At 31.8% G+C, this 13,598-nt stretch overlaps 1 long non-coding RNA gene across 2 annotated transcripts in view; it reads right to left on the reverse strand.

The window, feature by feature from the left end:
• LOC123384353 overlaps window positions 1-13,598 on the reverse strand; it is a 936,858-nt gene that overhangs the window by 357,300 nt on the left and 565,960 nt on the right. The window lies entirely within an intron of this gene.

Genomic DNA, 13,598 nt, shown 5'->3' on the forward strand with positions numbered 1-13,598 from the left:
CAGTGCTGGAAATCACAGCCAGATTAGTCAGGCAAGAATAAAAAAAAAATTAGAAAGCATCAGAATTGGAAAGGAAGAAGTACAATGGTCTCTATTTGTAGACGATACAATTTTATATATAGGAAATCCTAAAGACTCCACCAAAAAAAAAAAAAATTAAACCCGAAGCAATAAATTCAGTAAATTTGCAGGATAAAATAATACAAAAGAATTAGTAGCGTTCTATACACTAACACCAAATTATCTGAAAAAGAAATAATCCCAGTCATAATAGAATCAAACACAGTAAAACACATAGCAATAAATTTAACCAAGGAGGCAAAAGTACTCTACACTGTAAACTGTCACACATTAATACAAGAGACTGAAAATAAAAATAAATGGAAAGATATTCCTTGCTCATGTACTGTAAGAATTAATATGGTTAAAATGTCCATAGAACTCAAAGCTGTATATAGATTCTGTGCAATCCTTATCAAGTTTCTAATGAATTAAAGAAGCAGAAAAACTAATCCTAAAATTTGTATGAAACCACAAAACACCCTGAATAGCCAAAATAATATTGAGAAAGAACAGCATAGCTGGAGGAACCCTACTTCCTGATTTCAAACTATATTACAAAGTGATAGTAATCAAAACAATATGGTACTGGTATTAAAACAGATATATAGACCAATAGAATAGAATTGAGAGCACAGAAATAAACTCATGCATAAACAGTCAAATAATATTTTAAAAGAGAGAAAAGTACATTCAATGGAGAAAAGATAATCTCTTTAATATATGGTGCTGTGAAAATTAGACATTCATATACAAAAGAATGAAATTAGACCTCTATTTTAGTCCATTCACAAAAGTTAACTTGAATTTAATTAAAATGTTAAATGTAAGAACTAAAACTATAAAACTTCTAAAATAAAATTTAGTGGAAAAGCTCCTTGACATGGATTTTGGCAATGAATTTTTTAAAATATGTGACAGCTAAAACACAAGCAACATAATAAAAAAAAAAAAAATAAGTGGGATTACACCAAACTAAAAAACCTCTGCACAGAAAAAAAAACAGTGAACAAAATGAAAAGGCAACTTACAGAAGATAAGTGATGAAGTGTTAATATACTGATGAAGTGTTAATATACAAAATATATAAGTAACTCATACAACTGAATACTGAAATAAATAAATAAACCAACTAAAAAATGGACAAAGGACCCAAAGGGACATTTTTGCAAGAGGATATTCAAATGGCCAACACGTATTAGTGTGCATTAGTGATTGTTCAACATCACTAATCATTAGGGAAATTAAAATCAAAACCACAATGAAATATTATCTCACATCTGTTAGAACGAGCATGCAAACAAAAGGGGAAACTTGCTCTTAAGTACCTTTAAGGTCACAACAAAATCTCATTAGATACTCATAAATATACAATACAGAAACAAATACAATGAAAAAGAATGCGTCATGGGTAGGCGCACGTGCAAAAGCCAAAATGTTACATAACCACCAGTTGTCAGTCAAAATATCTAACAAAGCCAAATTTACACATGCAGAAAGTAGGCTTAGAAGGATGCAGCTTGAGGTGCTCCATGCCATTGTCACTCCTGTTTTGGTAATGGCCTGCTTTCACTGTTAAAAGTGTACTATACTTATAAACCCTATCTCCCCACTTTGGTCTCGGGTCTCCAATTCTTTGGTGCATCTGGGACAAGAACCCAGCGACCTGGTAACAGATTCAAATTATTCCACTGATTAATGCTATTTCCTGGATTACAAATCCCACTAAATGCCAGAGTTTAAGCTGAAATATCTTATATATTAAAACATATTTTCTTTGAGAAAGGGTATACTTTTAAGGATGAGCGTTGTGGAGGTGAAAACTTCAAAGAACTTCAGAAAACAATTCACTACAACTAAAGTCAAAGGCAGAAAATAGTAACTCCATATTTGCCATTTAGGTCCCTAATTGGCTTATAAGAGTGTTCAGTATTCTACAAAGGTAAATTTAATTTTCAATCTTCCAGATTTTGTATTTCTTAGCTGCTTCAGGAAGAAAGAGCCAGGAAAGGGCACTGCACCCATATTACAAACTCTTCTTTAACTCTCCTATATCCTTATAGCTCCATGGAACACTATTTCTTGAAGTCATTGTATTCCAAATTGAGTACCAACATTAACTTTTAATGATAGAAATTTAAGAGAAATGGTATTATGTACTATTGTGCTATTCCATAGAATAAAGAAATTATTAAGTAAAGCTATAAAGGGAAACATGAAAGATATTTTTTGTAGAACTACGTAATGAAAATGACATAATGAAAAGAGTTCTTGCTGTGTGAAAACATATGTATAATGGTGATCATGGAAGGACCCACCACCAAGTTATCCGTTCACTTTGACATTGGGAGGGTATAATTTGATAAAATCCAGTTAGAATACAGTATAAAACATATAAGTTGCTAGCTAAGGCATCACTGATTAATTGTGCAACTGACAATAATAGTTTTAAATCATTTTAAAGACAGAAGCTCTTTGAAAAGAAATATACTACAAATTGGATATTAATACCAGTGAGTGAAATTTGTTTAAAGTTCTTATATGCACATACCTTTCAAAGGAAATATATTAGTCAAAAAGGTGTAAAATATCCAAGCACATATTTATTATTCTACTCTGTGTCTGTGCATCTATAGACTGGTTGATGAGGTTGTTGACAATTTTGGACATAAGAAACACTTTAGGTTAAATGGATAAAATAAGCATCATCAACCATTTCCAAAGTATTGCCTTTTTCCCTTTGAGTCTGCAAGTAGAATGGTTATGGTTAATGCACAGATGTACAATTAATATCAAAATTGTTCTATATATCAAGCTAAAAATTATCAAGCATGAATAATATTAAATTTGTGACCCACAACTTAAAATAATGAAACTGGTTACCCACAAAGTAGTCAATAAACTTCTCCAAAATTTAAGATGATTTTCCCCTACTAAAAGTAATTTCCATTATCCAATCCAATGCTATTCAATTTCTCCAAATTTGGACTACTAGAATGGTTAACTTTAATTTTATTATGTCCACCTCATGTCTTTTTAAGTTTTTTTTTTTTATTTGAGAGACAGAGAGAATGTGCACGAGTGGGGGGAGCAGCAGATGGAGAGAGAGAAAGAATCTCAACCAGGCTCCTTGCTCAGCGCAGAGCCTGATTTGGGACCATGACCATGGGATCATGGCCTCACTTGAAATCAAGAGTCAGATGTTCAACTGGCTGAGCCACCCAGGAACCTCCTCCACCTCATGTATTTTTGAACACTTTAGATGGAGATAAACATTACCTCGTATAAAAGCAAACACTAGAAAAATAGTGCATTATACAAAATAACTATGTGTAAATTCCTGATGCTTTGGAATTTTTCTGAAGTGGTGCTGAAAGGAAGATATATGAAAATCAGAATCGACAGAACTGACAGAATTTAATTTGGAAGAATTTATTGAAGTAAGAAAATAATTAAGAGGCTAAAATCATAAAGCCTGAGGCAAATTTGAAAACATGGACAAAAAAAGGTGGAGTGGGACTCTTACATCCTCATAATAGAATGTAAACAATTGACACATGAGAAGAAAATGTTGCTGTGCTGTCCTCTATTTAATCCACTATAAAAAGGAACTATAGGTACATTACAAATTGATTTCATTTTTGATATATAATCTTCTATAACGCATTCACTGACAACTAGTATTTGCTGGATTCTCAGCTCTCCAGTCGTTTTCCATCATTGGTTAAGACAACCAAGTATCACTTATTAAAACAATGGTCAATCAATAAAATGTTTTCTACTGCTACATCTACAGTACCTTGTGCATATTAGGTATTGAAATGTTTAGAGAAACAATGGTTATTTAATTATGTTAATATTTGGTTTGTCTGCCTAATCCACTTGCTCATAGATTAGCAGAACTATAAATTTATCCACATATGATGTTGGTTCCATTTCCCAGAAATATAATTCCCATAAAAGGAGAAGTTTCCCTTTATATAAATGGTTACATATAATAATATAACATAAGACAGGAAAAGTTATTAGAAAAAAATCATGCCATTTCAATCACAGGAAATAGTTTTTGCTATATACAACAAATTATGTAACATCTGAGTTTTTAAGAACCAACATATTTTAATTAAGGTTATATTTTTGGATGTCAGATAAAAAGTGATAGAACATATTACTCAGCTTCTCAAAATCTCATATTAACATTACAGATAAACTATGAAAGACATCAAAATGCATATATAAAAAAAAATTAAGCCAGAAGTGGGAAAAGTCCAAGTAGGAACCAAAAATAGAAATAAATGACCAGGGGATGCTTCCTTTATTTAAATACCTCTTAGCACATTTTTTTTTAAGTATGAATATATTTAATCCATTTTGTCAAAGCAACTTTATTTAGCTGGCTGTTTACCTTTCTGCAAAGGCTCATTACCCATAAAAACAAAGAATGAAGTTGATTAATGTGCTCTAAGTGTGATGTTCAAATTGTAATTTTCATATACGTAAATGGATGCTTCTGCAGTATTTTGTTTGATAATTTACAGAGTTAGCACCGTCCAAACCACTAATCAGTTTCTTTTTATGATGACAGCTGCAGAAGATTCTTTTGGAATGCTAATTTTCATTAGTGCTTTCCCTTCCTGCAGACTAGATGCTTGGCTCAGGACTGATTTCATCATTGCAAACTGAAGTTTGAGAGCAAAGGCACTTGGGCTATTCATTACTTTTCTGAGAGTGCACAGAGATAGAAAGAATTGCAAATAAAAAATCTAATGTCAGGATTTCAAATATGTGGAATGAATTTAAATAATACATATGCTATTGAAGGTGAATAATTTTCACAAAAGAAACCTCTGTTTAGGTTGTTGCTGACTAAATTTGCTGAAGTTGGCATATAAGAAAAAAAAAAGGTGCTTAAATATAGCAAAATGATATTGTATATCAACTTAAGAAAAATAAAAATACTAATTTTACTTGTTTATTCTAAATGGTGACATTTTAATTTATTAACATTACAGGTAGTTTTCTACAAAGTGCTTTTTCATGTATTTTTGTGGATTACTGTGAATCATTTTTGGTTTTTCAATTAAATCATTTGATTAAAAACTGTAGTAAAAGTTGCTCACACTCCAGAAGTGCTTCTCACGTGCCAGTGACATCATCTCTAGGAGGGCAACACAAGTACCCCACTTAGAGATGAGGAGAGGAGGCAGTGTAGGAAGAATCTCAACTCACCTCCCTCCATAGACACAATCAATCTACAGCCAGAGATGAAAAAATTTCCTCTGAAAACTACCTAAACAAGTTCTTCTCCATCAAAGCATCAAAGGGCCACATTGAGATAAGTATGAGATGCAGAGAAGCAGTCTTGCCAAAAATCCCATCCACAGTTCAAGGACTGGGAATGATCTCACAAACATGGAACTTGTCCCTGAGGAAGCAGAGGTTTGTACCCTGGATCAGCCACCCCAACCGTTGAGATCTTCTCTGGATAAAGGAGCCTCCAAAACATCTGGTTTTAAAAATCAACCAGGCTTACCTCCAGGATAGCCAAAACTCTGTAGGGAACTGAGGGCCTAATGTACAATCAGCTTGAAACTAGGTTCTAAGTAGACTACTGACAGGCAGATATATATATATATATATATATATATATATATATATATATATATATACACACACACATATATATACTATATATATTATATTATATATATATAGTATATATATGTGTGTGTGTATATATGTATATATGTGTATATATAGTATACATATGTATATATGTATATATATATAATTTGTTAAATATTATAATATGTATATATGCATATATATGTATATATGTATATATAATATGTATAATATGTATATAGTATACATATGTATATATATAACTTGTTATATATTATAATATAGTATTATATATACTATAAATATATAAACACATATACCATATACTATAATATATATTTATATATAAATATATAGTATATATAATATATATAGTATTACATATAATATATATAGTATTACATATACAATATAATAATATATTATAAAGTTTATTATATATATATATATTTAAATCTGAGCCTGGAAACAATGGCAACAAAAGTAAAAATAAACAAATGGGACAACATAAAACTAAAAGGCTTCTGTACAGTGAAGGAAACCATCAACAAAATAAAAGGCAACCTACTGAATGGGATAAAACAGTTCAAACCAAATATCTAATATGGGGTTGATATTCAAAATATATTTTAAAAACACTCAATCAACAATATCAAAAAATAAGCAATCAGATTCAAAAATGGGCAGTGGATCTGAATAGACATTTTTCCAAAGAATCCATACAGGCCAACAGCCATATGAAAAGATGCTCAATATCACTAATCATCAAGAATATGCAAATCAAAACCACAATGAGCTATCACCTTACACCTATCAGAATGGCTATTATCAAAAAGACAAAACATCACAAATGTTGGCCAAAATGTGGAAAAATGAGAAACTCTTGCACTGTTCTTAGGCATGTAAATTTGTGCAGCCACTGAGGAAAACAGTATGGAGGTTCTCCAAAAATTAAAAATGGAAATACCATACAATCCAGTAATTCCACCTCTAGGTTTTAGCCTGAAGAAAATGAAAACACTTATCTGAATACATATACATAATAATGATTATTGCGACATTATTTACAAAGCCAAGATATGGAAAAAATCTAAGTATCCACTGATAGATGATTGGCTAAAGAACATATGGTATATACTTACAATGGAATATTACTCAGCCATAAAAGGAATGAAATCTTGCCATTTGAGGCAACACAGATGGACCTTGAGAGTATTCTGCTAAGTGAAATAAGTGAGACAGAAAAAGACAAGTGCTGTATGATTTCATTTGTAACTGGAATCTAAGAAAACAAGTGAACAAAACAAAACTCCATAGATAAAGAGAAGATTGGTGGTTGCCAGAGGGGAGGATTTGAGGAGTAGGTGAAATGGCTGAAGGAGATCACAAGGTACACACTTCAACTTATAAAATAAAAAGCTACACACTTCAACTTATAAAATACATAATTCATAGGGATGCAGTGTACAGAACGGGGACTAGAGTCAATAGTACCATATCACTAATTCAGAAGTTGCTAAGAAAGTAGATCTTAAAGTTTCTCATGAGAAGAAAAAAATGTTATAAATTTGTATGGTGAATATACTTAATGTGGTGATCATTTTCCAATGTATATAAATGTTGAATCACTACACTGCACACTTGAAACTAAAGTAATGCTGTATATCAATTATACTTCAATAAAAAATGAAAACAAGGTTGGGAACACTAAAGTATAGAATTTTGAAGGAACATGCCTAGCATTACTTGACAAAGCCAGATTTAAAGCCAAATAATCTGGATCCAGAGTCTGGAATCATCATCAGGTATTAATATTAAATTCACAGAGAGAAAGCTTATTCATTCTAAACAGAGACAATAGGTAGCTTAATGCCTTGTCCTACCATGTATGAAGAATAAAGCTTAAATCTAGATTCTTAATATCCTGCTAACCCATGTTTTATAGAATTGCTTCCATTTCTAACAGTAACTCCCACTTTGCCTGAATAGCAATATTAGTTTCTGTTAATTTGGAATTTTCATGCTTGGATGAGAGTATTAATATTTTATGCCAAAAAATATTTTATGCCAGTGTAAATGCTAAGTCTCCAATCAAAAGTTCTAAATATATTAATCCTCTGCCTCTGTGCATAGGTATGAGAAGATAAGATGAATTATGCTGTCTGAAATTTTTTTTGTCCAAATGAAATATATTTTTATTTAAAAAAAACTATTGGTATAAAGAAGACTTTTGATGTTTTCTTTCCTCTTTGAAGGTTGAGTAAAATATGTTTTCATAGCATTAAAATAATAGTTAAACTTAGATTTTCAATTTTGATCTTTCCAAAGATAAAATATTAATATATATAAAAGATAAATAGAATTTTCAATATTGTTAAGTATAGATTTCATTTCTGAATTTGCCCTAGGTCTAATACTACAATTTTTAACATCTCCAGAAAATGTTAACCTATAATCATGAGTCGTTTTCAGAAAAAAAAAAAACAAAAAACAAAACAAACAAACAAACAAAAAAAAACCACCATAAATCAAAACTGTTGCTTGGCAAGTCATTATTTGCTTTTTTATCATCCTTTTATTTTCAGCTTCTCTTTTAACAATTAGTAAATTCTAACACTTCTAACACTTCTAACAATTAGTAAATACTTCCACATCTTCACCATCCATTCTCTAACTGTCTGCATTATGATTACCTCTTTTGTCAGTCTACTAAAATGGCTCTGAGGAATACTGTTCACTACCCTTGACGGTTATGCCACTATATTATCATCTTCTATGAGTGAGTATTCATAAGTCCCCTCTTGGCTGAAACACAAATTCTTTTAAAAACCTATACTTGTGGGGTGCCTGGGTGGCTCAGTCTGTTGAGTATCCAAATCTTGGTTTCGGTTCAGGTCATGATCTTATGATTTGTGAGTTCAACCTCCGCATGGGGCTCTGAGCTGAAAGTGCAGAGCGTGCTTGGGATTTTCTCTCTCTCTCTCTGCCCCTCCTCTGATTGCTCTCTCTCTCTCTCTCTCTCAAAATAAATAAATGAACTTTAAAAAAAACGATACTTTTACTAATAATGCAATATGGAAAAAATTGTACTTCCTGTCTTATGATGATGGATATGAGGATATCTTTAAATATGCATCCCAGGAAAAGAGTGTATTATGAAAGACACTACCCATAAAAATGAGAAAGATATATAGAAATGTAGTGTTTCTAGTACTGAAGAAGCTATAATTAAAAAAAAAAAAGATGTTCGAAAATTTGCATCTTCTTTGTTTTGTGTGTGTGTGTGTGTGTGTGTGTGTGTGTGTGTGTATTACTGATTTTTCAAAAGTCTTTAGGTAAACTTCATGAAATTGGGTACTATTGTTCTTATTGTTGTTTCTATTCATGTGGAAAATACATCCCACCACACAAGTAAAATATGGTAACTTAATTTATGAAAATGTGAGAAGATAAAGTTTAATGGAATTAGTATTGTGATAGCATTCTACACCCATTGAAAGTATAAATGTTTTCTTATAAACCTATTAGAATATTTTAACTATGATTTTTAACATATGTTATCCTTAAGAATTGTTTTCTGATAGATTTCAGAATGTGTTATGGTGATTTGTGTAGACATTTTTGTGGTCACAATGATTGGGGGAGACATTGGCACTTAGGAGAGAATGGTCTGGGTGAGGCAGTCCTACACAATAAAGAATTTTCCTACATCTCCCAAAATATTCTAATGTCACACAATATTTATTTAGGTTAAAACCCGATTTACAATTATCTGAAGATGGATTCTCACCATTTTACATATAAACAAAAAATATTTGTCTTATAAATTGGATATGCACTGAATTTTCCAGGAATACAAGAACTTAAATTCAGAAAGGTTTACATATATTTGGCTTTAAATTTTTCCAAGAGTTGTTCATGATTTCAAAAAATCATATCCCCAGTGGCAATGCTACTTGTGGTATTTAGGTCATTATTAATTTACTTGTATCAATCTGTATTTGTAGATTTGTAGCTGTCAGAAACATAATGCATAAACTGGCTCTTTAATTATATCTTGGGGGTGCCTGGGTGGCTCAGTTGCTTAAGCATTGGATTACCACTCAAGTCATGATCTTGTGGTTCATGAGTTTGAGCCCTGTGCTGGGCTCTGTGCAGCTCAGAGCCTGGAGTTTGCTTCAGATTCTTTGTCTCCCTCTCTCTCTGTCCCTCTCCTGTTCTCACTCTGTCTCTCTCTCTCAAAAATAAATAAATGTTAAAAATTTTTTTAATGTTATAGTGATAAAATATCATACTTGAGTGTTTGCATATTGAAATATGTACCATTTCAATATAATTTTTTAATGTTTATTTTATTTTTTTGAGAGAGAGTGAGAACGGGCAGGAGAGGAGCAGAGAGAGAGAGGGAAAGAGAGAATCCCAAGCAGGCTCTGCGTTATGAATGCAGATCCAGATGTGGGTCTCAAACTCATGAACCGTGAGGCATGACCTGAGCCAAAATCAAGATTGGATGCTTAAGTGACTGCTGAGCTACCCAGATGCCCCCAAATATGTACTATTTTTTTTTCAACGTTTATTTATTTTTGGGACAGAGAGAGACAGAGCATGAACGGCGGAGGGGCAGAGAGAGAGGGAGACACAGAATCGGAAACAGGCTCCAGGCTCAGAGCCATCAGCCCAGAGCCCGACGCGGGGCTCGAACTCACGGACCGCGAGATCGTGACCTGGCTGAAGTCGGACGCTTAACCGACTGCGCCACCCAGGCGCCCCGAAAATATGTACTATTTTAATGTACATTTATTTCCTTTCATTTTTCCTTCACACATTTAGGGTATTGCACTGATTTTATTAAATTACATATATAGGTAGATTTTATTATCCATTATTTTTATTGTAGGGATTTTTTTAGCTCACTTTACATTTGTTATTAAAAAGATTGTTGGATCTCAGGGTGCCTGGGTGGCTCAGTCTGTTGAGCATCCAACTTCAGCTCAGGTCACGATCTCACGGTTTGTGGGTTCCAGCCCACCTCAGGCTCTGTGCTTGCAATTTCTCTCTCTCTTTCTCTCTCTCTCTCTCTCTCTCTCTCTCTCTCTCTCTCTCTCTCCCAAAAATAAACATCAAAAAAAAATTAAAACAAAAAAAAGATTGTTAGATTTGATAAGGTTGACAATCAAAGACATAGAGGAACATTGTGAAATAGGAAATATCAACGTATTTCTTATTCACAATTTTTTAAATGGCAAGCTTACAAAGTAAGGTAATTTGAGACATGTTTGATATTGTGTTTCATTGTCATAAGAAAAAGAACAGTATGGCAGAGTGTCTTATTTTTTTTTGCCTTAATTCTATATTTAGCTGTAATATACTGTCATGATCTTGTTACAAAGATAGGACTTTAAAAAGACCATGGAGTGGCATAAGTTAGAAAGAATCAAAGGATTACACACAGAATTGGAACAGAGGCTATTCCTACTGATCACAGGATTCAGAAAAAACAAAACAAAACAAACAAAACAAGGCCCAGATGCAAAACTGATATAAAGGAGTTATTAAAAGCTTTAAAGAAAATAAAGAAATCAGTAAAGACAAAGGAATTTCTCAAAGAAGGAGAAAATAATGGAGTACATTGCGATTATATTTATAAAAATAGAAAAAAAATAATGAAGGGAAAACACAATTTATGATATATTCCTCAGAATTCATACATTTATATAAAGCACTATTTATTTTCTCTGTAGAAGATACTTGGGGCCTCTCTAAATTAGCTGCAGTAACACATGGGACAAGATACATACATCCTCTAATGATATTAAAACCAGAGTGCAGCAATTCTGCAAGAAATCTAGTCATCTCATTTATTACGATGATTTATTATTCACTGAGCACCAACCCAACGCTTCTTATAACAGAGAAGGAAACTTTTTTTTTCTATTTCAGATATTTTAAAATATAAATAAAAATAAGTGGAAGAAAAGAACTGTCTTGAGTCTGCTACTATGCCACTAACCTCTTTTATCTAGAAATTTATAACAGAAAAATGTACACTTAAGCCTCTAAAGAATAAATGATTAAAACCAAGAAGCATGTAAAATAACATAACAAAGGAAATAAAAAGAATTTAGAGGGAAAAAAACACGTATATTCCAAGTTTCCAATCCAATTTGAACAGTTTTTCTCTAGAGTACATGACCACAAATATCAAATGTTGAGCTTTTTTTCTCCATTTTTTTACATATATTACCTTCTGCTCTATGTGAACACACATTCGTATCCTATCCTTAAATTCTTCAAGATTCAAATTAATCTTTTCTCTTACTAAGCATCTTTTATTTTTATATAATCTTTGCATATTTAGCCATTAATTATCCATGTTATATTACATACACATGCAAACACAAGTGCTCAAAAACTAGGTAAAAATTCATTGAGTTTAAGATCAATAGCATCTGAAAATTATTAGGCACTTATCTTCATGGAAAGATACAATATAACACGATTATTCAATTAGTACATGGACAATTTCTAATTATTAAAAAAAAATAGTACCTCTGCTTTATAATAGCAGACTAACAGTTTAATGAGAGCTTGCTAAATGACAGGTATAGTGAAAAATGCTTTCCAGACATTTTTTTTTCATTGAATCTTTGCAGCAATGCTGAGTGATATTTATTTTCACCACTTAATGGAAAATAAAACTGAGATGCAAAGATTTAAGTTTTTCATAGTTACAGGAAGCAAAGGTATTAAGTAGGATTCAAAATCATAGCTTAAGCCATGTTCTTAATTTTTATTCTCTACTTCCTTCTAAGAAATTGTTCTTAAAATTTACTTTCCAGTGAATTTTTTTAAAATACAGAAAAGCACAAAATATTATTGTAACAAAAACCCACATTATCACATTCAAGAATTAACTGCTATTAACTATTTATATTGGCTTTCAGTTTTATTCTAAGGAAATTATATTAGCAAATAAGTTAATGATCTCCTTAATTATTATCATGTCTTCATCTCTTCTCAGAGGTAATCACTTTTATATTACTTCACAGCAATTTAATTATACATATCTCTATATACATATATATATATATATATTTATTTAGTTCTTTCTCTGTGTGACACTGAGTCCAGTGTTCATTCTTCTTATGGCTAGTCTTCATTTTCTTATCATTCAGAGAATATCTTTTACAGAAACTAATGATTTCTCTGTAGGAATGCAATCAAAAGCAAGAACTTGTCATACCAGGTAATATACTTGCATCATCTTTCAGAATAACGGTGGTTTCAGAAGAGACATTGGGAAGAGACAAATTAACCACCTGGACAATGTAAATTAGGTGTACTTCAGGGATACTCTCCATTCAAAATTGTCAATATATTGTTAATCTCTTCTTAGAAATGTATGAATATATAGACATCAAAGTCCTACTAACTTCCATTTTATAATCCACCATAGTAAACAAAGGCAAATGCTCAAATCGAGCTTACATAATATTGTTTATCCCGATAATTTCCTCAAAGATGGCAAAGATGAAACTATATAAGTAAAATCTGGTAAGGTCTAATATATTACTTCTCCATGATCTAAGACAGGCTTAACCAGAACATTCACCTTTAGAAAGGAGAATGAAAGACCATAGGGACTGTATCATTTGACAGCAAGTGGCATGGCAATTAAAAGTGAATTGTTTCTGTTCAATATTTTTTTCCATTTAATAACAGCATTCTTTCTCCATTTTTCAGTGTTTAGGTGTGTTTAGCTAAATGGGAACTACATGAGCCAACTTTCCATAGTCGAGACTCTTTGTCTTCTTGTTTCTAGATGGCTAAAGAAATGTCTTCTCACAACAATCTGTAAATGATGGTACTACCATTCCTCCTTACAGAACTTCTTAAATGATGGTTCCATTACA

The sequence above is a fragment of the Felis catus genome, chromosome A1, assembly GCF_018350175.1.
Source record: "Felis catus isolate Fca126 chromosome A1, F.catus_Fca126_mat1.0, whole genome shotgun sequence".
Taxonomy (NCBI): domain Eukaryota; kingdom Metazoa; phylum Chordata; class Mammalia; order Carnivora; family Felidae; genus Felis; species Felis catus.